General features: G+C 45.5%; 1 protein-coding gene across 3 annotated transcripts in view; it reads left to right on the forward strand.

The window, feature by feature from the left end:
- The window catches only part of OSBPL2 (oxysterol binding protein like 2), a 279,173-nt gene that overhangs the window by 65,788 nt on the left and 191,187 nt on the right, over window positions 1-22,198 (forward strand). The window contains exon 1 of one of the 3 annotated variants that reach the window (XM_069243149.1): window positions 5,231-5,362. The exons of the other annotated variants lie outside the window; for them this stretch is intronic. The gene's annotated coding sequence lies outside the window, so the exon portion shown is untranslated. Of the gene's footprint in view, window positions 1-5,230; window positions 5,363-22,198 lie in introns of those variants that run through there. 3 annotated transcript variants of the gene reach the window in all.

The following is a 22,198-nucleotide window of genomic DNA, read 5'->3' on the forward strand; positions in this document are numbered from 1 at the left end:
GGGGAGGGGAGGTGGGAACCAGGGGACTGAGGGGTATGTTCTATGGTTATAAATCTGTTTTTATCTGCAAATAGGCTGTCTATGCTAGCCTATTTGCAGCTTCATTTATCCAGTTAGAATACTGGTGGGTGTGGAATTTGATAAAATATCAACTTTTCCATAGGACATGTTTCTACATAAATCTACATGTCCTGTAAAATAATTCTACTTGTCTCTTTGGTGTCATATAGAGCGGCGACAAATTATGGAAACAATTTCAATTATATAAGAGCTCTCATAATATCCTCTCTGATTATGGCTGGGCTAATACTATTGTAGGGTTTGAATACTAGCAATTTCCTTATTTTGTCACCTTTTTGCAGATCTACATATTGGGGATAAAAGTAGCGGTAAAAGAGAGCGCTTCACAATCGGAAATAATTACAGAGTCACATGTAATAGTTAAGTAGACTTTATAAACTATTGCCAGCCCACCTTTGCGCTTACCCTCTCTATCTAATGTATTATTTACGTAGCAGGTGGGTAATGCTTCAACCGAGTCAGGATCTGAGAACTTATCTGCCCAAGTTTCTGTTAAAACATAGATATCGGGGTGGGGGAATCAAAGTATCATAAAGCTCGTTTTTGTGCTCAATCATGGAACCAGAATTCAACAGTAAACAGTTTATAGGATTGATTTATGGAGGACGTCTTAGGAGTGGTAAGCCCTTCTGAACTGGGGCCTTGTGCAGGTTTCATCTGTCAAGCAAACTGACTTCTAACACAATTATAGCTGTCCAGTGAAAGGCTAAAAGTAAAATAATTGCACAAAGAAGGCCTACCCTTGTTGCTCTAAGACAGTAGGGAACCCCTGGAAAACATATGAAAAGGGCCAAGGTTCCTGGTGCATGGCCCAGTCTGGCCAAAGACGGACATAGATGGGCTTGTTTTTCACGGATGCGCTGTCATGCCCTAGAAATAGCCTGCCAAAGGAGGGCGGTGTGCCCAAGGGAGCATGGTCAAAGTCCGCTGCTTCAAGCTTTATTAAATCCCACTTGTGAGGAAAGAAGGTAACTCTGCCACCCAACGTTCTCGAGGGGAAAAAAACGTGATGTGAAAAACTCCACATTGAGGATATATGCCTTCTTCCTCTCTGCCCTTTTCCTCTCCATTGACCAGCCCTCTAGGGAAAAAGGATGTAAAACTGCCTCTGTCATTGAAGATTTATGAAAGCTCTCCTCGTGGGCTGTAGAATGACCGTTTTAGATCTTCTGAACAGGGCCGGAGGAGGGAGCTCTTTGTTGTCTGACCTTGACAAAAAACATGTGGGATAAAAACTGTTTGCATAAGTTTTGCTGAGCGTAGTGTAAATGTCTGCACATCCGCAGAAATCTTTTCGACAAGTCTGTCTTCAAAGAAAAGACTTTAAGCACCTGGCCACAACCCTTCATCCAAAATCTCATAAAGTATGGGATCCATTCTCATCAGAAGATTATTTCTGCCTGCAGCAGAAATAACAACCTAACTTCCCCAACAGACATACAGCGCATGGGATCCAACCTCCTAAAATTGGCATGTCCACAGGATTGCTGGACAATGCTGTCTCTTCTGTGTTTTCCATAATGAGTGTGGAGTCCTAGCATATCTGACATCCTGTCCTTTGAGCACTTTGGGGCCTTAGAAGTTTCCTTCTTCAGTTTCTTTCCTTTCTCAGACAAAAAAAGCAGCCATCTTTGAATCATCTATGGTTAGATTTATCTATGAGCATTCAAATCAAAGACAATCAAAATCTGAGAATGGAGCTCATTTCCCAGACCGAGTATGTAATCACTTTGGGATCACTATAAGGTTGACTCAGACTCCAGGATGACCCGGCAGGACCTCCAGGAGGAGCAATAATATCAAAGAGGCATCCCCAGCGTGGCCTCCGTTATCTGAATCCTCTCCATGATCCAAAGAAAATAAATGTTCAGCCACATGTCTTGTTAAAAGGAGTCTGGCAAAGAATACCTAATTTCTTATGAAGATTGTAAATGATGGACTTTCTCCACCCGGGTGAGAGAATCGACTGGTTTACTCATCTGAGACACCTCCAATTAGATACGTTTAGAAGGGCACTTCTATCAATCTGGGTCAGAGTGGAGCACAGTTCAGTGAAGGTAGATATGCAATAAGTTTCTAAAATGAGGCAACTACATAAGATCGTTTAGCCTCATGCTCAATCTTCATGACAACCTTTACTACAGGCTGGACAACATTTTTTACTCATTAAGAGCTAATCATGATCAGCATCATCCTGCTTCATACTCCACTCATGATCCTCGCCCATAGAGGAATGGAACACAGTTACGTCAGAATTCAACCCCAACCCAGGAAGAGTTCACTTCCTAAGATCACTATTTTTGGTTGGCATGTGTGCATTAATAAAATATAAAGTGTTCACTGTGACTTGAATGCTGTCCTGCCTGTCTCTTTTGCCTGGCGATGTAACTACTGTGGGATCTCACAGCGATGTAAAGAAGTTTTTTGTGTGTGTGTATTTCCTCTCAAACTAAGTGTAAATTGGGAAAGGACAAACTTTCCTCTCTCATTAACAGATTTCTTTCCCTCTTTTTTTGTGTTCGCGGAGATGACTTGCCTACGCTGATCTAACCAGGAATTGAGGTAAACCTAAGTAGCGGCGAATAGGGAGGGGCAAATATGCCATGTGAGAGGCCTGACTGCGCAACAAAGTATTCTCAGAGAGGGGAGCAAGCTGCTACGGAGGCCCCACTCACAGCACAGAATAGACCCTGCACAAAGTTCTGAAAGAAGCCCGTGTGCACACTACACAAATGTGCTGAACTGCCCCAGCAGCAGTCGCCAGAACTCAGTGTATAAATATCAAACAACTATGAAATGATTAGTACTTATTTTCTGCTAGAGAAGCAAAAAAGAGGAAGTGTGGAAAGTCACAGGGTAGTTTTGGGGGGATCTAATGTTATGCAACCTCATTGTGATAATACAAACCTTTGGGTACGCAGTATGTGCTCATTGTTGTACAATGGAAACTATCAGTGTTCATGTGTTAAGTCTTATCTTCCAGACTATTTTAGCCGTCTGTAGGTGAAAGCGTCTTGTGGACCATACCCAGCTTAGAGTAGGCTTAGAGCCCACCCATTGCTTACCATTGATTAGCCATCCCACTCTCATTGACTTTCTTCTTCTTTGGTGGCTTGCCTCCCTCTTCCTCTGGAGCATAGCCCCATTACCATCCTTTTGACTGGCTGTCTTGTATTCTTTCACGTCTAACATTTAGGGAACTACATTTTCCTTTGTCTTTCAGTACTCCATAAGATAGCTGCTGTTCAAAACATTGCTTCCCCTGCATCTTCCCTTTGTGTACTGCTTTACTGTTCAATTCCTAACCAACACACACACAGCGTTCCTCCCTTCTCTTCACCACAGCTATTCTTTTTTTTTTCTTAAAAAAAAAAAAAAGTTTAATTAATCCACTCCCCGTGTCCCAAAGTTTGTTGCTGCCCCCATCCCCCCACCAAAATGTTTCCAGTTGATGGCTGGCCACTCTGCTTTAAGAATTAAGCTTTTGCTAAAGTATTTTTTATTTTTCAGCGCTTCAAGTGAAATGGTAGATAAATAAAATAGCCACGCCGTCATTCAGTAGACACGCACAAGCTTTGTGACGCAAGTATGATGACGCGTGTGTGTGCAAACATATCATCACACAGGAATGAGCACCTACTGAGTGCGACTGTTAGGGGTCATGATGTGTACAGGCTCATGTGCGCGGCTTGCCTGTGCGCCTTAACCAACCTGTGCAGCATTGGCAAAAAAGCATCCTGCTTTTTTTGGGGATGCAGCACAGTGTCAATACAAAAACGATGCCAAAGGTAATAGGTCACAAAGGTGAGACCTACAGGCTGTGCTAATGCTTGTTTCCTTTTCTTCTGATATTGTTAATTCTTTGCTGCTAGTATTTCTCACTAGGCAAGTTGTCATAATTGAGCCTTCGCCCTTGCAGTACAACGTGTGTTCAGTTAAGTGGGTTGTAAGGACACCGGACGGCTGAACCGAGAAGATTCCCATCCTCTACCTCCGAGCACGATGCTCCGCCTGCTGGGCCTGGCAACCACGCCTGCGCTGCTTTGCCGTGTCTCTTGGTGGGTGTAGTTGTGTTTGTGCTAATGCTCTGTAATCAAGATACCCTGAGTAGCAACTGTACCGTGCTACTGACTCGCTAGAAATGTTTCTCACTTAGAGCCCTGGGGCAAGTCAACAGGTTGGGATACATGTAAAGCCTGTCACTGCTGACACGTAGTCAGATCTGTGCTGCATCACTTATGTAGACGTGGAAGTACCGTATTCATCATTTACTCCCATAGCACTTGAGGGTTTCATTTACATCCCAGATATTTGACTGTAATACCAGATTATTGATATTGTATATTAAAGCTATGGGTTGTGAGTTTTCATTTCGAGTGATCGTCGTCTTTGAGGCGAGTCAGCTCTTGGTAAATCTATTGTTAAAGCATAGCAGCTTTTGCTTATGTACTGTTCTTACTGTTTCATTAGCAGTTTATAATTAAAGTTTGGGCCGAATTTATTTTACCGCCTGACTTTCACAGTTTGTAGTGGCGGGTGAGTCGTGTTTCGCTTACCAAGATTTATTGGCCAAGCCTACTGCGGCCCTGGTGAAAAGTATTGGGAGAAAATGTGCCCCTGCAGCCATTCCTTAGAATACGGTTTGTGTGGTGTGTTTGAGGTAAACATCGGGGATTATGTGCAGAGATTGTCTACAGGGGACCCAGGACAGAGGGGCTTGTGTGACACCTTCAGTCCCTGTTGACTTGGTATACATGGATTTGGGAGCACATAACACAAAATAGTAGCAGCGAAACTACAAGTTCCAGAGTGCACCCTTCCGTTGTCTAAAAAAAGCGGTGCTGGTTTGAGGTGCCGCACGTCACAGGGAGCCACGTAGAAGTTATGCTTTTTGTAGGTGGTGGCTTTTTTTCGACCGAACTTTTTCTTAAAACTTTTTAAAATAGTTGGTTGGATCTAGATGTTTGGCCCTCTCTCTGGCACGCAGCAAGCTCTGAATCCCGTGCTTGCTTTTCGTGGCCGATTGTCACTCCAGCCTCCCCAGCCCAGTTTCTATGCGTAGGACGCTGGGCCTCCATCTTTTGGCTTCCAGGGGTGGGGGCAGGGCTGGGCCTGTTGCTAGTCTCATGCGGCCTTTTACCCGGTGCTCTTTACGCAGAGGGTGGGGCCCGCCATAGCTAGGCAACCTGTGCTGAAAGTGTCACTTATCTCGGCCTACCACATTCCCTTCACTTAGGCCCTGCTGGCGTCTCCGTCGCGCCTCGTCCTGCGCCCTGCCGAGGTAAGCGCTACTCCACCACTGACAGCTTATGGTTACTTGTGTTTAATGGCTCCTCTCTCGGTGCTTTGGGAGCAGTCCCCTCGAGTGCTTCACAAAAGGGCACCTTTCTCGAGTATTCCCTAAAATCCGCCGAGTTCCAAACTTTGTTTCTTCTCACAAGGTGCTCAGGCGTGACCTTCTGTCGTCGGTTTTCTGTGTAGAGTGGAGGTTGTGAGTTTCCAGGGATGTTGCAGGAGCTGAATAATAGAAGCTCCCTTCTGTAAGGTCTGAGGAGTGAACCCTAAAGGTTTCCTGTATAGCCGGCCGCGTGACTGTGGCATGTTGACTCAGCCCTTCGTTCTTCCGAGCAGCAGAAAATACCTGTCTTCGTAGATCGGTCACACACTGCGACAAACTCTGGAGGAGCGTGCCTTCTTCGCTGTCATGGCCGGATATTATGCTTTGTTTTTTTTTAAATGTATTTTCTCGTGAGTAAACGCGACAGCAATGCGTTAATCACCAGGTGCACTATTTCTCTTGAGGAGTGTTCTTGTCCGAACATTAGTTTGTATTTCTTGCTAGGCAGCCTTTGGCTATTCTTCTGGAAGACAATGGTAACATTAAAGGTATTGAAAAGTTTATCGCTGTGTTTAGTGTCGATCTAAAAGTGACTTTAAATTCCACTAGTATCAGTTTTCCTGAATCTTAACAGTCTGGTTTTTGTCATCCAAGTGGTATCCCTTTTATATAATGTATTGATGTGCTTACATGAATGTAGTAATAACCAAAAGACACATTCCAATGTAATTTTTTCTCCTTAAAAACTTTACTCAATTGAGTCTTAAGTTTTTTTTAATAGCGAACCTGCCCCCCGGTTGCCTGGCGATTTTGGAGCAATCGAATGTAATCCACATAGCAGTGTGAGAAAAACGTTTAGACCCAATTGTTAATCGCAAATGTAACTTAGATTGATATTAAACTTAGATTGTGTTTAAAAACTAACTAAAAAGTGCAACCTGCACTTTTTCGTCATAATTACGTTTGGGGTTAAAGCGTTTGAATCCTGCTAATATGTGTTTATCGAGTTCAAGGACTAAACTACTTCTCACAACACTCTGAAAACATTAGTAGCTTATTGTTGAATATAGTGCAACTCAGTATTTCCCAAACCTTTTACTTCTGTGGACCCCCACTTTACCATTACTGGACCTGGGGACGCCCACTGAGTCATTACTGGAAGCCAGAGACCCAGGCCTAAACATTGCCGATGATTTGAATCGTAAAACAATGCACACAAAAATACAGAACCAAGCATTCCATCGAAACATACACACATTATAACCTGCACAGCTCCCACAAATCAATCTGAGGATACTAATTACATTTTTAGTCTCCAATTTTGAATTCCTTGACATTTACAGCATGTTTTTAAATGTTCAGTTGTACATTTTTATTTATTTTCACTTTATTAATCTGTTAATATTAGTTTATTTTCTCAGCAGTCCCGGACCCCCTAAGGAGTCTTCACGGACCCCCAGGGGTTCCCTGACCACAGGTTGGGAACCACTGGTGTAACTGGTGGGCAGTTCCCTCTGCAATGAAGAGCCCCACAATGACTTCCTTTCTGGGCCGTTCATCAGATATAAAGGTTGATGCCAGGAAGAGTTACAAAGAACAAAAAAACACGTTGTGAGGCCACATTTGCATGCAACAGGTCTCCCTTTTATAGAGATAGTAGGGGGATTCCGCCACCTGCGTCCTCCCCGAGTACTCCCACAGGGACTGGAATATATTTACTAAACCGCAGCCTCATGAAGACCTCACATTAGTATATTCTAAAATGTGTGCTAGTGTTAGTCCATTGTAAAGTAAGAGTGGTATTAGTTTGTTGTAAACCTCTTGGTAACCTAAGGGCGGCAGCCGTGAGAACATTCTTGTAGGATGTATCCTGTTAATAATCTGAAAGACATTTCCACTGCTTGTGGATGCTTTGCTCTCCTACCTATTTTTTTTTTTTCCAAACTGTTCCTGTCTTTGCTTTGAACCCCCAAATCTGGCTTTGCGCTGACTAGTGTTGGTTACTGTGGATACGTCATACATGGGCTCCCTCCTTTTTACTTGTACCACTGTGTGCAGTTTGTCTTCTGGCACTCCTCAGGTAGTTGCTCGACTGTCAAGGCTGTCAGTCCTTGCCTTCCTCAAGCGTGGGGCATGTTTGTGGGGGCATGCACAAGTTTTGTCATTTACATATATTGTGCTGCTTGTGGGGTGCATTTGCTCTCAGGAAATCAAAACATAAGCTGGCTGCTGTCTTTTACCAGGCTGGTTTGTCCGTGCTGGACATGCTGGCCTGTGTATTCTTATGTTCCACCCCCACCCCCACCTGCATAAAAAAAAAATCTACGTCACCTGGCTGGATAAGGTGGGGCAGGCTGTTGGCACATTCCCATTGCTAAGAGTTGGTTTTCCCTCTGCTCAAGTGAGTCATCCTCCGCCCACTTCTTATTTTGTTGCTGCTAGTTTCTAAGGCAACCGGAATCCCTGCCTTGCTCAGTCTGACCTGGAATCCACAAAACCAACTAGACAAGTCAAACCTGGTCTGATATGTGAATATTGGCTCTAGAAGCCTTGAAAACCTAGCCAAACATCATGCTCCCCTTTCCAGGAATGACGTTGTATATGAACAATTGAAAAAAGGCAGACATCATGTTGGTTGTAGCTTCTTCCCTTAATAACAGGGACTCATTGAATCCAGTAGCTCATACTCATGTGGGCTTTGCAGCCGACTGTACTCCAGTGCAAAAGAAACAAACTTCCAAGAGTGGAACCACTGCTGGATTTTTTTTCTCCAACTCCAGGTTAGACCTGACCCTAAGGGTCCAGCACAAAGCCTTGCATGTTATGACCTGAATGGCCTGAACTTACCTGCCTGCATCATGAGCTAGACTGTACCTTCCAGAAGTAGACCTTTTGAACTCGGGAAGGCCTTTATGTGGTCCAGCTGACTGAAGAATCTGCAAGGAAGATGTGTCGACACACCAAGGACTCCCTTGATTGATTCCCTCTGCTTTGATGGTCCGAGCCAAAAACTAAGAGCTGCAGCATCTGGGTCAAGGAGATGCAACCTCTCATTTTGCCCTGGACCTGCCTGTACCCCTTTACCATTCTCCATCCCAGATACAGGCCCTTAAAGTTTAAATTCCCCAGGCCTATTTGTGGTGGTTGACGGTCCACCACAACACCCCCTTCTCCCCTGCTGTTGAAATCATAATCAGTTTCATCCTTAGCTAGTTGCTGGACTCCAGTAAAACTATGTTCTTAACCTGACACCAATGATAGAATCCCTGTTCACCATTGACTTGAGTACATGAACTCAAGAGGATCTTCATCAGGCGCAGGTACTTTGTTTTTATGAGGTATTTGTCTTGCGAGGTGTGTTTTTTACTATTTTATTTTTATTTATTGCTGGAAACTCAGCAGTTGAGAATTAATACCCCACAGAACAGGCCTCGCATCTTGAGCTAGGAACAGTAAAGGTAAATGTTTTTTTCTGATACCAAAGTGCACACCAACATCTTAAAATGCCTTGGCTCAGAAATTAGGTTCATTCCTACCACTGGATTTTGGGAAGAGTAGAATTGTAGCTTGCAGAGACTAACTCTCAAAGCAAAATAACAGTGAACAGGCAGAGACATTTGGTGACTTGCTACTTTATTGTAGAGCACCCTCTACAAACTGAATTACATCTGAATCTGTGGCAGTATCAGATGATCACCTCGGCCCTGACATACTTTGCCCCCATGAGTTTGATTTTGCCCTGTTAGAGGTTTGAAGTTTATCTTTATTGGTATGGCACGTATTCTTCATTTGTCCCCGGGTCCAGTATGATGTAGCTAATGTTCCAAGTATCCCGATTCAGACTGGAGTCCCCTGTTTGTGAGGTGCAGTTAATAGCAGGTAGGTTGTTGATAATAATTAATTTTTAATGAGTTTGTTTGATGTGGCGGAGGTGTATCGAAGGTGCTGCTGGAATTGGAGCTTGCACTTAGTGTTAGAATTACATGAAGATGTCGGGTAGCTCCATGGAGCCCTGAAACCCATCTTTGGACTCGGTTGAGTGGGTGCTCTGAGTTCTGCTCAGACACATACTATTGTATGTGGCCTGTGATGGTATGGGTGGATGCTTTCCACATGACTTCTAGATGGATAATACCACTATTGGTCATGGGAGTGGTCCACACCGCCTTCCTGGGTGCATGTCGAGGAGTTGTTTTGTGAGCTGGTGTGACAAGGAGAGAGGTGCCATTCTTTAATAAATTGTTGAACATGATCCACCCTTGGACACCAATGGAGCTGCATGTCTATTCTATAGTCTAGAAGATGATCTAGCTGCCACGGTGTTATCTGTCCTTTTCTTTGGTGGCTGTCGCTGACCCCACAGTTTAACATTCGGAATCTAGGTTCTGCGATTATTGTAAGTAAAGTAAGGATCTTGCTTGTCAAGGGCAGCAGCTGCCACCCCAACCCTGCACTATGGTACCCCTGATTCTTGCAGCCCGTGGCCACGGTGGACTGGTGAGTAAATAAATTTGGCGCCATTTTTGCAATGCGTACTGTCCTGTCCGGGCCATCCCCACCCAAGAGCAAAGGCTGCTAACGGGCCGAGGTCAGGACAAGGAAACAAATTTGTGATGCCAATGGGGGAGAATGCGTGTGGTCTCACTTCTTCTGCTACCCCCGCCGTTTTGGGGAATCGATGTCTAGTTTACATGTACCCTACGCCCCCTGGGGGTTTCAGTGTTGCACGTTGTGTCAATCTGGTCTCTGAAGAAAATAGTTATTGGGTGGTTCGCGTAATTCCGCGCAAATGCTCATGAATGTTGTTGCTTGGTTTAATATTGGCAGGTCATCTATCGCAGGCAGACTGTCCCCGGGGTAGTGATGATGCTGATATTCCAATTTTCCGAGGCTACTCTCGGGGCCAGCCTGGCAGTCACCACTTATCTAATTTTACTTCTTTTTAAGGGTTTTTTCGTCCTTTAGTAACCACTGGTCTTGTGAAAAAATTTGAAATCTGTACGCTAAGCGATATGCCTTTCTTAGACCATGTGACACTTTTTTTTTTTTGTAAGACGAGCATCTGGCGTGAATTCTCCAGTGAACTCGTGCGAGGCTAATTCCGTTCAGTGTCTTCGTGTTTTGGAAGGAGAGCGGAGCCTTGTGCAATGTGTCATCACCTCGTAGGTTACGTCGGTTCGGCGAATGTGAAAGGGCTCTGTGCACTGCAGTTCCCAGCGTCAGCCCATGGCAGTGCATCGCGTGCCGTGCACGTGGCGCCCCGTCAGGGTAGTGGAGGGCATGTCCTGTGGCTTTGCACCGGAGTGGGGAGCGGGGCACCTACGGGCATTGAGGAACATGCTCTGTACACTGTTTCAAGTTATCTTATGAGCCCTGGATGGTGATAGTCGTGTCATGAACTGTACTCTTCACCTCCATAGCGTGGCCAGTATTGTGCTACGGAGACCATACTCTATACTGCCCTCCAGATGAAGATGATGAAGCGCATCCCATGTACTCTGCCCTTCTCCATGTTGATGCTCATGGCGTGGACTGTGCTATTTACCAGGGTAGGATTGTGACAGAAAATAGGCCCAGGCACCAAAGTAAGCAGCTAAAAAATGGCCTATATTTGCCAGTTGGGCCAGTTTTTAACTTGTAAATAGACGCTGTACAGTGTTTTACAAGGTATGGAAGACTGCACGAATTTAAGCTTGTTACAGGCACTGTTTGCTTTAATATCTGACACATCAATAGTGAAAACCAGCCCAGGAGAGTTTAAAACAGACCTACAGTCAGCCAGAAAAGCGTCCCACACACAGACCTCTCAGACCAGCCCTTTGGCACTGCCTGATTTGCCCTTCAGACCAGTCTGACCCTGGTATTTTCCCTGCTTCTGGATTGCTCATATAGTGAGTTCTGGCCAGGCATCAGCATGCCCATACCCTGCTGCTGTTGTTGGTCCTGCATCCTGTGCCCTAGGCCGGCAGATATAGGACATGCTTGTTATTGTGCACCAGAGTTGCTAGCAGTTTGTGTCTATATTTGTTTGTTTGTAAAACAGATATCCGCTCTCAAAGAGCCTCTTATGCAGCCCTAAGCAAAGCGAACTGCAGCCGACCTAATATGATTGGGTGAAAGCATTTGGCACAGTAATCTTGTAGGCGAGAGAAGGGAAAATCTGTTTCAAAATAAGATTGAAAAAGCAAGCTTTGGACAATGAAGCAGTGTGCTGGATGAAACGCACATTTGCATCCGTGAAAGATCCCTTTTGTCCTGAACCTTGGTGGGGGCAGCAGCCCAAGCCCCAGTGACGAGAGCGAGGCTTCCCAGGGAATGGCTTTAGATGGCACTTTCTCTAATCTTTGTTTTGATGCATTAAGTTTCGCCAAGTTCCTGCCCATCCAAACCCTAATGGATTCCAAGGCCCCACTCAACCCATGACTCAAGGCCTCCAGGGTAGTTTTAAGACTAATCACCAGCTGAATTTCATAAGCATGCATTTGTTGTTACTTTAAAGCCACATGCCATAACCTCCAAAAGTAAGATTTAGAGATGTTAAAGAGAAGGTGGTTTAGGGCAGATTCTGGTGGTACCCCGGCTTCATTTCATTGTGGTCTTAGCTAAAAGACCCCGTTTGTATTACTTAGGTTTGCTTTGCATGGTAGGACACCAGCCCGCCCAGATCAATCACCCACACTCTGAAAATTTCAATTCAAGATACGGTGGTCCACTGACTTTATCAAAGGCAGCTGACTCGACTAATAAAAAACCCCACTGTAGAGCCATTTTCATCCAACATTATCTTTAATTATCAGTTACAAAAGTCACCATCGGCTCTAGGCCAAAGAGAGGATGGAATCTAGCTTGTTACTCTACCAGTATGATTTTACTTTACACACGGTATTGGAATGGAGCACTGGCCACTCTCTCTAATCTCTTTTCCAAATAAGGAGAAAGAGAGATTGGCTTAACATTGGCCAGCTGCACTGCATCCGGCCATGCTTTTTATGGTACTGTTTGAACTATTGCTTTCTTGCAAGCACTGGGCACCAGCCCACTATTGAGCTATACATAGATGTATGTAAGCTAGCAACCATTTGTCTGTCTTTATGAGATGAGCTGGACATATATTTGTTTGAGAGCTGAATAGTTTATTACAACTCATCAATGCTTTGCAGTTTTGGAGAATGGGGGGAAACTCAGTTTTCTAATGTTTTGTAGTAGTTAAGCAGTTAAAAAAAAAAAAAAAAAAAGTAATTGCCAACAGTCAGTAACTGGAGTGTGTTAGCCTGGTGGTTTCAGTGGGTTCTGGAATCAAAATTGTTCTGCTTAAGCATGATTCCCCAGGTTGAGCATGAGTTTCCTTAAATTGCAGCTTGGGCTGACTCAGGGGTGATCATTCCTAAGGCATCGAAGTCTAGCCACCCATGATTTTCACCTTGCCATTGTGAACACATGCTCCCCTCCTAATGGTGGCATACCTCGCCACCTGTTCCATTTGGATCTCTTGATCAGTGATGGTTCCTCATTATGGATGAGATGTATTTTGTAGGCAATTCTCCATCTGTGCCTTCCAGTTAACATGTGGGAGAGAAAGGTGATCTTTAAAACCTCCCTTCCACTGTTAAGATTTCGCATGGTGGCAGTCAATACAGACAGCACCAGCCCCCCTTCTGTATGAGGAACCAAAAGGACCTGTACTCCCCGGAGCTCTGTCTTCTGGCTGATGCCCTCTGGGACTCTGAGTGTGTTGCATTGCATTTTCCTGCTAGCCTTCCGCGTTTCAGGGATCAACACTAGAGTGGATGGCAATTATCTACATTTAAGTGGAAAATCTCTAGAAAGTCTCGAATTCTTCCATCTTTGAATCCTGGTGTGGTGCAGCTGCAGAGTCGTTTGCCACGTGTTTCGACATCACGTGTGATTAGTTCACTCCTTGGATGAGCAGTGGTGTCTAGCTCTAGCTCCCTCGGGGACTATTGTTAGAATAAATAGTTTGTTCTTGTATAACTCTTCCAAATCCTCTGATTCTTAGGCTCCCTAAGAACTACATGTAAAGCTCACAGTGCTGACTTATCCAAGTTCAGGTTTTGGACCAACTTCATCAACTTAAGAAACATGTCCTGTCATGAAAGGAGAGGAGAGTGTTGTACCATCTCTCCCTCTTACCCAGCGCTCATCTAGAATGCACCTTTCCTGAAGAATTAAATTTTGCATATCTGTCCGGGAAGAACTTGGAAAGTTATGTTAATTACCAAAAGCCCCTCCATCATGATTTAGTACAAAGGTAAAGTCCTGAGATTCTGATACTTGTTAAGAAAAGCAAACCTCTGATCGGCTCATTGAGCACTTCAGGCCCTTTTCTCTTCACCTGGTTGAACTAAGGATCATGTATATGCTTGCATGACTTGTCTCTGGTTCTTTGGAGGTTACTGAAAAGGCCTGGGGAGTGTTTTCATGGCCAATGAGTGTATTGAGCTCTATCCAACAGTGTCCTATGGTCTTCTGTGACCTAAACCTGAAACTCGCAGTTTAAAGCATGAACCATTTTCAAGACACAGGCCATATTTGATTTAAATGTTTTTGCTTTTATTTCTTGTGGGTTTGGGGACGGAGCATTAACCATTCATGTGTGAGTTGCTGGCTATTTATGCCACATAACCTCTCACTGTCTTCATTAAGGCCATGGTGTCATTGAGGACCCTTATCTTTTTTTTCGAGGTACTGTTTGAGTTCTGTGTTACAGGATATTGTTCTTTTAACATTTGTCCTTGTTCTGATGCTTTAAGTGCTGAGGGAACCTTCCTCAGTTTTGATTTGTACTCTTATCTTGACAGAGCCATGGACGTGTGTTACATTATGTGTGTATTTTGAAAGCAAGGATGCCAGCCGAACAGCTGTTGGGGGCATATTGCCTAAAGTGTAGAATCGGTGGTCATCCACCGCTGCCCCTTGGATGGAGATCCACCTCCTTCCATGGTCCAGGCACTTTTCACCAGGGTTATGGTGGTATCGCCGACATTCTGTCAGCATGCACCTATCCCAGGTGTATGCTGGGTGGCTATGTGGGCTACCCCACATGCAATTTGCTGGCAGTTCTTTTTCATAACTTCGGTCTATGCGTATGCACTGTTAGTCCAGTAAGTTCTCTGCAGCCTTTATTTTCATAGATCTGTGCTGGCATATGGTCAGTTTCCCTTATCCCTTTCCCAGTCTTGATTGTTGTGGAGTTTATCCACAAGTTGAGAATGAGGTGATATGCCACGAGGTAAGTGGAGGATAAAGTTAGTTTAATGGGGATTCTCATACGTCTAGATAATAGGCTTTCTAAGAGCCAGCACTTCACTCCTCTTCCAAAACACACATACTGACTGATTTCTTTTTAGGTCTCGCCCGAAACAGTGGTTGTGGTGTTGCTTTCAATCCTGTTTGTTTACGTACACGGGTCGTAGAGCCAACCTATTGCTTAACATTCGTTGGCGTTATTGTCTCATTTGCTGGCTTCTGTTTGTTCAGCACATACTTGCTATACTTTTTGTTCATATGTTTCCCCACGTCCCTGGAGCATGGACGAAGTACACTTTTTTTTTTTTTTTTTTTTTTTTAAAGGAGTGAGGAGTGTCCTTCACCTGTCTCTTTCATTATTTATAAAATGCCTTGGAATTGATTAAACTGTTTTATGAAAAAAATCTGGTCTTTTAAATGGGTTTATATTTGCACGATTAGTGGTTGGATAGAACCTTCTAGTGTGAAAATAACATATTATAAAGCACGTGTTTGCTTCCTTGGATGCTCCTGTTGCTCTTCCTTCCATAGTTTAATGAGTTAATTGTAACAAAGATTACCAAACCATAGCATCCTATTCAGTGATAGCCATACCGTACCATACCATACATTGATAGGCCCTACATACCATATTATACAATGATAAGCCATACCATACTGTAAAATGACATGCCATAACAGCAGTTCTTTACCTTTTGAAATCTGGACAGACTTTTCTTGCCTCATAAACTGAATAGTAAAACAGTTTCACATAAGTTAGCTGACAGCCTCAATGAGCTACTGTACCATACCATGCCGTATTGTACTATACAATGACAGACCACGCCATTTGTATAACCCCCATAAATTGATCCTTGGTCCTGAAAGTTGTGGAATCCTTGATACTAATTGGATTGAAGCACGGGTGTAGCTTGAGTTTTCCGTGGCTCGTCCACTTGCATTGAAGAGTGCAGTTCTGGGAAGGCCGTTAGTGGCCTTGCATCATTTTTGTAGTTTCAAAAGGATGTTTTAATGCGTAGATAGTCTTTTCCTTTTTTGGGGCCTAACACATTAGTAGTGAAATGTGCCAACGTGTTGTGAAACGCTCGTTTCTCCTCGGTATCTGTTCTGACCACATTCGGGTGTTTTCTGCCCGTGTTTGGTTTGACTGTGGCAGAGCAGGAGCCTTGCTGTGCGGTTGGGTTTATTTGAGCGCTCGTGCGGTTTCTCTGCACAGCTCGTAGCGCGGCGGCTTTTTACAAGTGTTTTCTCCCTCCGTCGGTACGGGGCTTACGGAATTTGCCTTTCATGTAATACTTTGAATACTTGGCCTGAGGCGCGCTCACAGCCGCTTGCACAATGCTCCACGCGTTATTTCTGCAGCTAACATTTCTCTGACAACTTGCCCGACTTGTTTGGCGCTGAAGCCTCCTGAGGTTTCTTGTAAAACAAGCTCTGCCCGGAGAGGCGGGAGTGCTTGGGATGTGCGTGGCCTGTAGTGCATGGCGCCGTGGGAGATGTGAGTGTGTGGAGCGTGAAGTGCAGTGCGACGTGAGAGATTGGTGTGTGAAGCGTGGCCTGTGGCACTGGGCGCCGTGAGAGATGGGGGTATGTGGAGCGTGGCCTGTGGCACTGGGCGCCGTGAGAGATGGGGGTGTGTGGAGCGTGGCCTGTGGCACTTGGCGCCGTGAGAGATGGGGGTGTGTGGAGCGTGGCCTGTGACACTTGGCACTGGGCGCCGTAAGAGATGGGGGTGTGTGGAGCGTGGCCTGTGGCACTGGGCGCCGTGAGAGATGGGGTTATGTGGAGCGTGGCCTGTGGCACTGGGCGCCGTGAGAGATGGGGGTGTGTGGAGCGTGGCCTGTGACACTGGGCGCCGTGAGAGATGGGGGTGTGTGGAGCGTGGCCTGTGGCACTTGGCACTGGGCGCCGTAAGAGATGGGGGGTGTGTGGAGCGTGGCCTGTGGCACTGGGCGCCGTGAGAGATGGGGTTATGTGGAGCGTGGCCTGTGGCACTGGGCGCCGTGAGAGATGGGGGTGTGTGGAGCGTGGCCTGTGACACTGGGCGCCGTGAGAGATGGGGGTGTGTGGAGCGTGGCCTGTGGCACTTGGCACTGGGCGCCGTGAGAGATGGCGGGTGTGTGATGCGTGGCCTGTGGCACTGGGCGCCGTGAGAGATGGCGGGTGTGTGAAGCGTGGCCTGTGGCACTGGGCGCCGTGAGAGATGGTGGGTGTGTGAAGCGTGGCCAGTGGTGTGTGAAGCGTGGCCTGTGGCACTGGGCGCCGTGAGAGATGGGGGTGTGTGGCACTGGGCGCCGTGAGAGATGGCGGGTGTGTGAAGCGTGGCCTGTGGCACTGGGCGCCGTGAGAGATGGGGGTGTATGGCACTGGGCGCCGTGAGAGATGGCGGGTGTGTGAAGCGTGGCCTGTGGCACTGGGCGCCGTGAGAGATGGCGGGTGTGTGAAGCGTGGCCTGTGGCACTGGGCGCCGTGAGAGATGGGGGTGGGTGAAGCGTGGCCTGTGGCAGTGGGTGAATTGGGGGAGAATGAGGCGAGTGTGCAAGGCGCGTGACCCGCTGGACAGCCCACTCTTGTTGGCCAACTCTCTTGGGGGACTTGGATATCTACGGAGCAGCCGGCAGGAGGCCTGGATGTGTGCCTCCCCCCCCCCCCCTTGCATACACCCTACATTCCTTTAACTCTGTCACAAGCTCGTTCCTCACTGGGTGCTTGCTTCTGAGCGGGAACGGTATTTGCTGACACGTAGGATCTCGGGGTTTACTTCTGTCCACGTTTGTGTGCAGTCTGTTGTGTAATTCATTTTTTTTATGTTTCCGGTTACTTACCTCATTGGTTTGGATTGTAATTAGAAATAAAAAAAATAAAAAAAGCAGCAGCTCTGCAGTAGGGAAATACAGCCCAATAACGCGTCGTACTGCACTCTTGCGGTTTATCAGGTTTTTGACACCAGATTCAAGACAGGAGCTGCTGATGTTCACGTTTACAAAGGAAACGATAGGTCTTGTCTAAAACTGGCGTAATCCATACAATCTCATTAAATGACACCGAAAAAAAGACTGTTCTGAAAGTTTTACAACAATCACGGATGTCTCCGCCTTCCTGCTTTGAAGCAGCAGCAAATTAAACCTTAAAAAAAGTGGAGTTTACTCCAGGGGTTGCCGATGAGAGCAGAAGTGCTTTACCTGGGGATTAGGCATGTTGTCGGGAGTTTGCTCGTTATAGCTATCTGTTTATGTCCTGGTGTGCACACATCCTCGATCAAATGTAATGTAATCAACACTCTGGGCTAACACCCAGCCAGGCCCATGACCTCTTAAGAAGCAAAGCAGCCCGTTGGGTCTTTTTTTTTTTTTTGTGGGGGGGGGGGGCTTATATGTTGCAGACACAGCCATGATGGCCACAGTCAAAGCTTCTGTCCTCATTCGATTCAGCTGCGTTGTACAGGCCAAGGGACTTCGTATTATTACTTTTACACCGGTTGCCGCTCTTTTGGCTTGTGCATTCCTTCAAGAGAGCAACAGCATGGATGCATAAGGAGAATTCACGTATCCTAAGTAAGAGCATGCTTTGCCGCCACATGGTCTAAAATACTTTTAAGTAGATGGGTCTGTCCCTGAAAGGTTGGAGTTACAGGGGCCATCGGCTGAACAGTACAGAGCCTGTCTTACATCTTCAACAATCACCAAAAAAAATAAGGGTTCTGCAATGTCTCCTCGACGTCTGGTTGGGTTTTAAAACATATTGTGACATCTTTCACCAGAGGGCTCCTTTTAAGGGGCTGGCCTTTGGCCAGAAAAACCACTTCCCTTAACCCATTCCTGAATTGCTGTTAATCACCAACAGTAGACTTTCTGAAATGTTGCTTCTTTACATTATATCTGCTGGGGTTTTGAGATGTATTGCACCATCATTCACTGCAGGATCACTTAAAGCGCCAAAAGAAGGTAGTGCTTGTGCAATATTTTTGTAGCATTCATCACGGATGTAGCAATCGGCAGGTTGCCCATCATTTCTGAGGCTTGTGGTGGTGATGCTGTCTTTCTACCATTCCCCTATCCCTGCAGCCTTTTAGGGCCACCATGTTCTTCCACATGATCCAACCAGACTTTACCCATCATTTGTCTGATAATGCTCACAGCACATCATTTTCTTCCTGGTAAGACCAATGCTTGCCACAGCTTCTTCCATCTGTCTCTTCTGCCATTTTTATGGGCGAGCCCAACGCGCTCCGTCCATAAAGTAATCTCTCTTTGGGCTTCAAACCACGCCCAGATCACGTCAGTCTCTTTCATTGGTTCCTGGGCTTGCTCTTTAAAATCTGCTTGCTTTCATTTGTGAAAGGCATGCATGTGTCATGCCTTTTCCGGTGTTTAGCCCGCCTACAGAGCACCAGTAAATTACTAGAAACATACGAGGCTCGATGTTTTGAGCCTGGTTTCTGGACTACTTTATCTGTTAATTTTCCCTGCAGCGCGGTCGCGCTGAGGTTTACATAGGTGATCGAGCTTCGTTATTTCGTTTTCAATTTCAGCACTATCGCGCTGCATTTTACATAGCGCGATCGTGCTGTTTTTTTTCTTCTTTTAATTTGTGTGGCAAGAAAAGTTAGGTTAGGAGTTTAGAATGCAAATAGCTCCAACTCGAGCAAATGCGAGCCCCGTTGCATTGAAAATGCTTGTTCACTCTTATTCTCTGAACACTCTCTGCTTTTACAGGATTTTAGCTCTATCTTATTGTGCTGTAATCCAAGTAACAATATGAACACTGATACCAGCTGCTGGACCAGTGGACCTCAAAAGGGTTTGTTCACTGTTTGCTCTAAATGGCCGCGGTGGTGGCGACGTAATTCGTTTTGGGGTTTTCTGAAAGTTTCTCTTATAGTGCTGAGGCCTAGCGGTTACCTCATGGAAGGACCAGCGGCTCAAGCCTGTCAAGGATTTAAGACCCTCCTCCCTCATATGGTGTATGATTCATATATATATATATATATATATATATATATATATATATATATATATATATATATATATATAATTGAGGATGTTTGCCTTTGCACTGGATTCCCCGCTGTCAGAAGAAGCTGTCTATATATCAAACTTACTGCAAGATCAGCTTTCGTGGACTATTTCCTGTCTTGTGTTACCAAGCCACATCAACCAAAAGATGTGTTCACACTCGAGCCAGCCAGACTAGGAGTGAGTCTGTAATGTGGATATGCAAACCACAGCGCTATTGGCTGGTGCCCAGGCTTGCAGAAGCCAAGGTCGAGAGATAGCAGAAAGCAGTTTAAAAAAAAATGCAGGCGTATGTATCCTGTACTCTACCACTAGAAACAGTGACTGTTAAGAATACAACATGATCCCATGCCAATGAATGCGTATCCCTTTCTTACTGGGGACCTAACCTCTAAAGGTGCATTGAATCCCTCAGGCTACATCGATTATTCCCCTGGCCAATCCCTAACCTCTGCCCTTCTCTGTTGTGCATAGGTCCAGCAACAGTGTCACCCCTCTTGCATGTGCTCTCAGCACCTTCATCGAAGCCTGAGCTCATAGGAGAGCCACGAGGTTCATTATTTGTGCTCTTTTAATCCCTGTGCACAAACCTCTTCCACAGTTACCCAGATCCCACAGAGAACAAGGGTATTGGTGTGGATGTCTAGAACAGGTCTGCAAATTCTCAAGAAACGACACAGCCTAATGGTTTATGAGTTGTATTATATGAGTATTTGTTCCTGGAAATACCAGACTACCACCAAACTTTCTGTTTATCAGTTTTTCAATTTTAAGTTGTGATTCATTCTCAGTAAATAGCCCTGGCTTAAAATGAATCATTATTGTAGTACCTACATTATAGGATGTTCTATATGACTCTACTTTCACACCACCTCCCGAACTAGGCCCTGGCTGCTCAATCAAGGTTCCCGGGAGAGTCTTGGAGGCTTTTGAGGCCCAGCCCTCTTTCTAAGCACCCAACATCCTGGCCAGTTAGGAACACACAGTGTCACTTGTAATGATGCTACGTGTCCTTGCAGTTTTAAGGACCTCAGTAATGCCCTGACCACTTGACAGATGTTTACATTGTCCATCGTCTACGTTCCATTGTGTCTGTCCCTCATTCTTTCTCACTCCTCACCCAAGGCAGACACAGTCTTGCAGAACTTTATTTTTAGCTACAGCAGTGCTATCTGTTTCGTATGGAGGTGTAAGAGGAAATCCCATTGCCTTCAAGTCTTAGGATCTGGCCTGTTGTGGTCACTCCACTCAAAGGAAAGCTTTCATCACTTGGTCTGCTTTTATTCTTGTCCATGTGTGCCTCCCCCTCCACACCCGAGCTGCAGCTTCTGTACCACTTTGTTTTGTACGTAGGGAATGCTTTCTTGACAACCTAATTAGAATAAATGCATTTTTACGTTCAGGTGAGGTTAAAAAGCGCATTGTTGCACACACTGCAAATATTGTTACTCTCCAGAATATGTCATTTGACCTCTTGACCCCCAGCACGATCACCGTGTTCCAGTCACGTGGAGACTGGCAATATTCTCTTTCCCAAAGTGTTTTTTATACCTCACTTTCTAAATGAGCTATCGCTGGTCGAGGTGGTGAAGTAGGAAAATTATGCTCTAGATTACGTAGCTCGTTCCTCCTTTGGACAGCATGGACATCTCTGCTGGTGAAGAGACTCTGGGTTATTGCCCTTCTCCCTCTCTGCTCCTTCTTTTCTGAACTCTCGATCATGGCATCTGTCCAGGTCTCACTGGATTTTGCTTCCACATTCTACTCATTCCCTAATCCTTGTCCACCCTTGTTTTCCCAGCTGCCATGACTCTTCCAAGACCTTCGTGTAACATCCCGAGCTCTCATCCTCCTTTCTTCACCTTGGCTGTCCTCTGCTTAGACATGATTCCTGAAAACAACCATTGGGTGTGTAAATACCATTCGGAAAATGTATTGACCGCTGCACCCTAAAAGTCGAACCCTTGGATTCTTCTGGATCGGCCCGGCCACTGTTGGTCTTGGCAGCTTGTTGCAAGTCCAGCCATTTCAATTCACAATGAGAGAGTATGTGGGAGAGAGGGAAAAGGCAAATGAAGAACACAACCGTACTGAGCTCCCAAAATCACTACAAAATCACAACAGGGAGTACGGGGTTCTTTTAATGTAATGAGGGATGGATCAGTGGTGTATCAATTATAACACCAGATCCCTCGTGATCCTCATTTAGAGGTGAGGTATCAGTTAAATACGGTGCTGTGGAGGGTCTGGAGGACACGGTGGGGAACAAAAAGAGAAGGGAATTTCCTTTACGGACTAGGTGGTCTCACACACTATATAGTGTCATGCTTCATCATATGACCACCTAGCCCCACCCAGGTAGGACAGTGCCACCTGGGTGGACTCAACCTCACTGTTAAAGGAACGGGAGGGAGTGCGTAAATTAATTCTGGTTCTGGAAATAGAGGGATCCAGCTAAACTAAGGAATAAAAACACTTAAACAGATACCTGTGTAAA

This window comes from Pleurodeles waltl, chromosome 7, assembly GCF_031143425.1.
Source record: "Pleurodeles waltl isolate 20211129_DDA chromosome 7, aPleWal1.hap1.20221129, whole genome shotgun sequence".
Taxonomy (NCBI): domain Eukaryota; kingdom Metazoa; phylum Chordata; class Amphibia; order Caudata; family Salamandridae; genus Pleurodeles; species Pleurodeles waltl.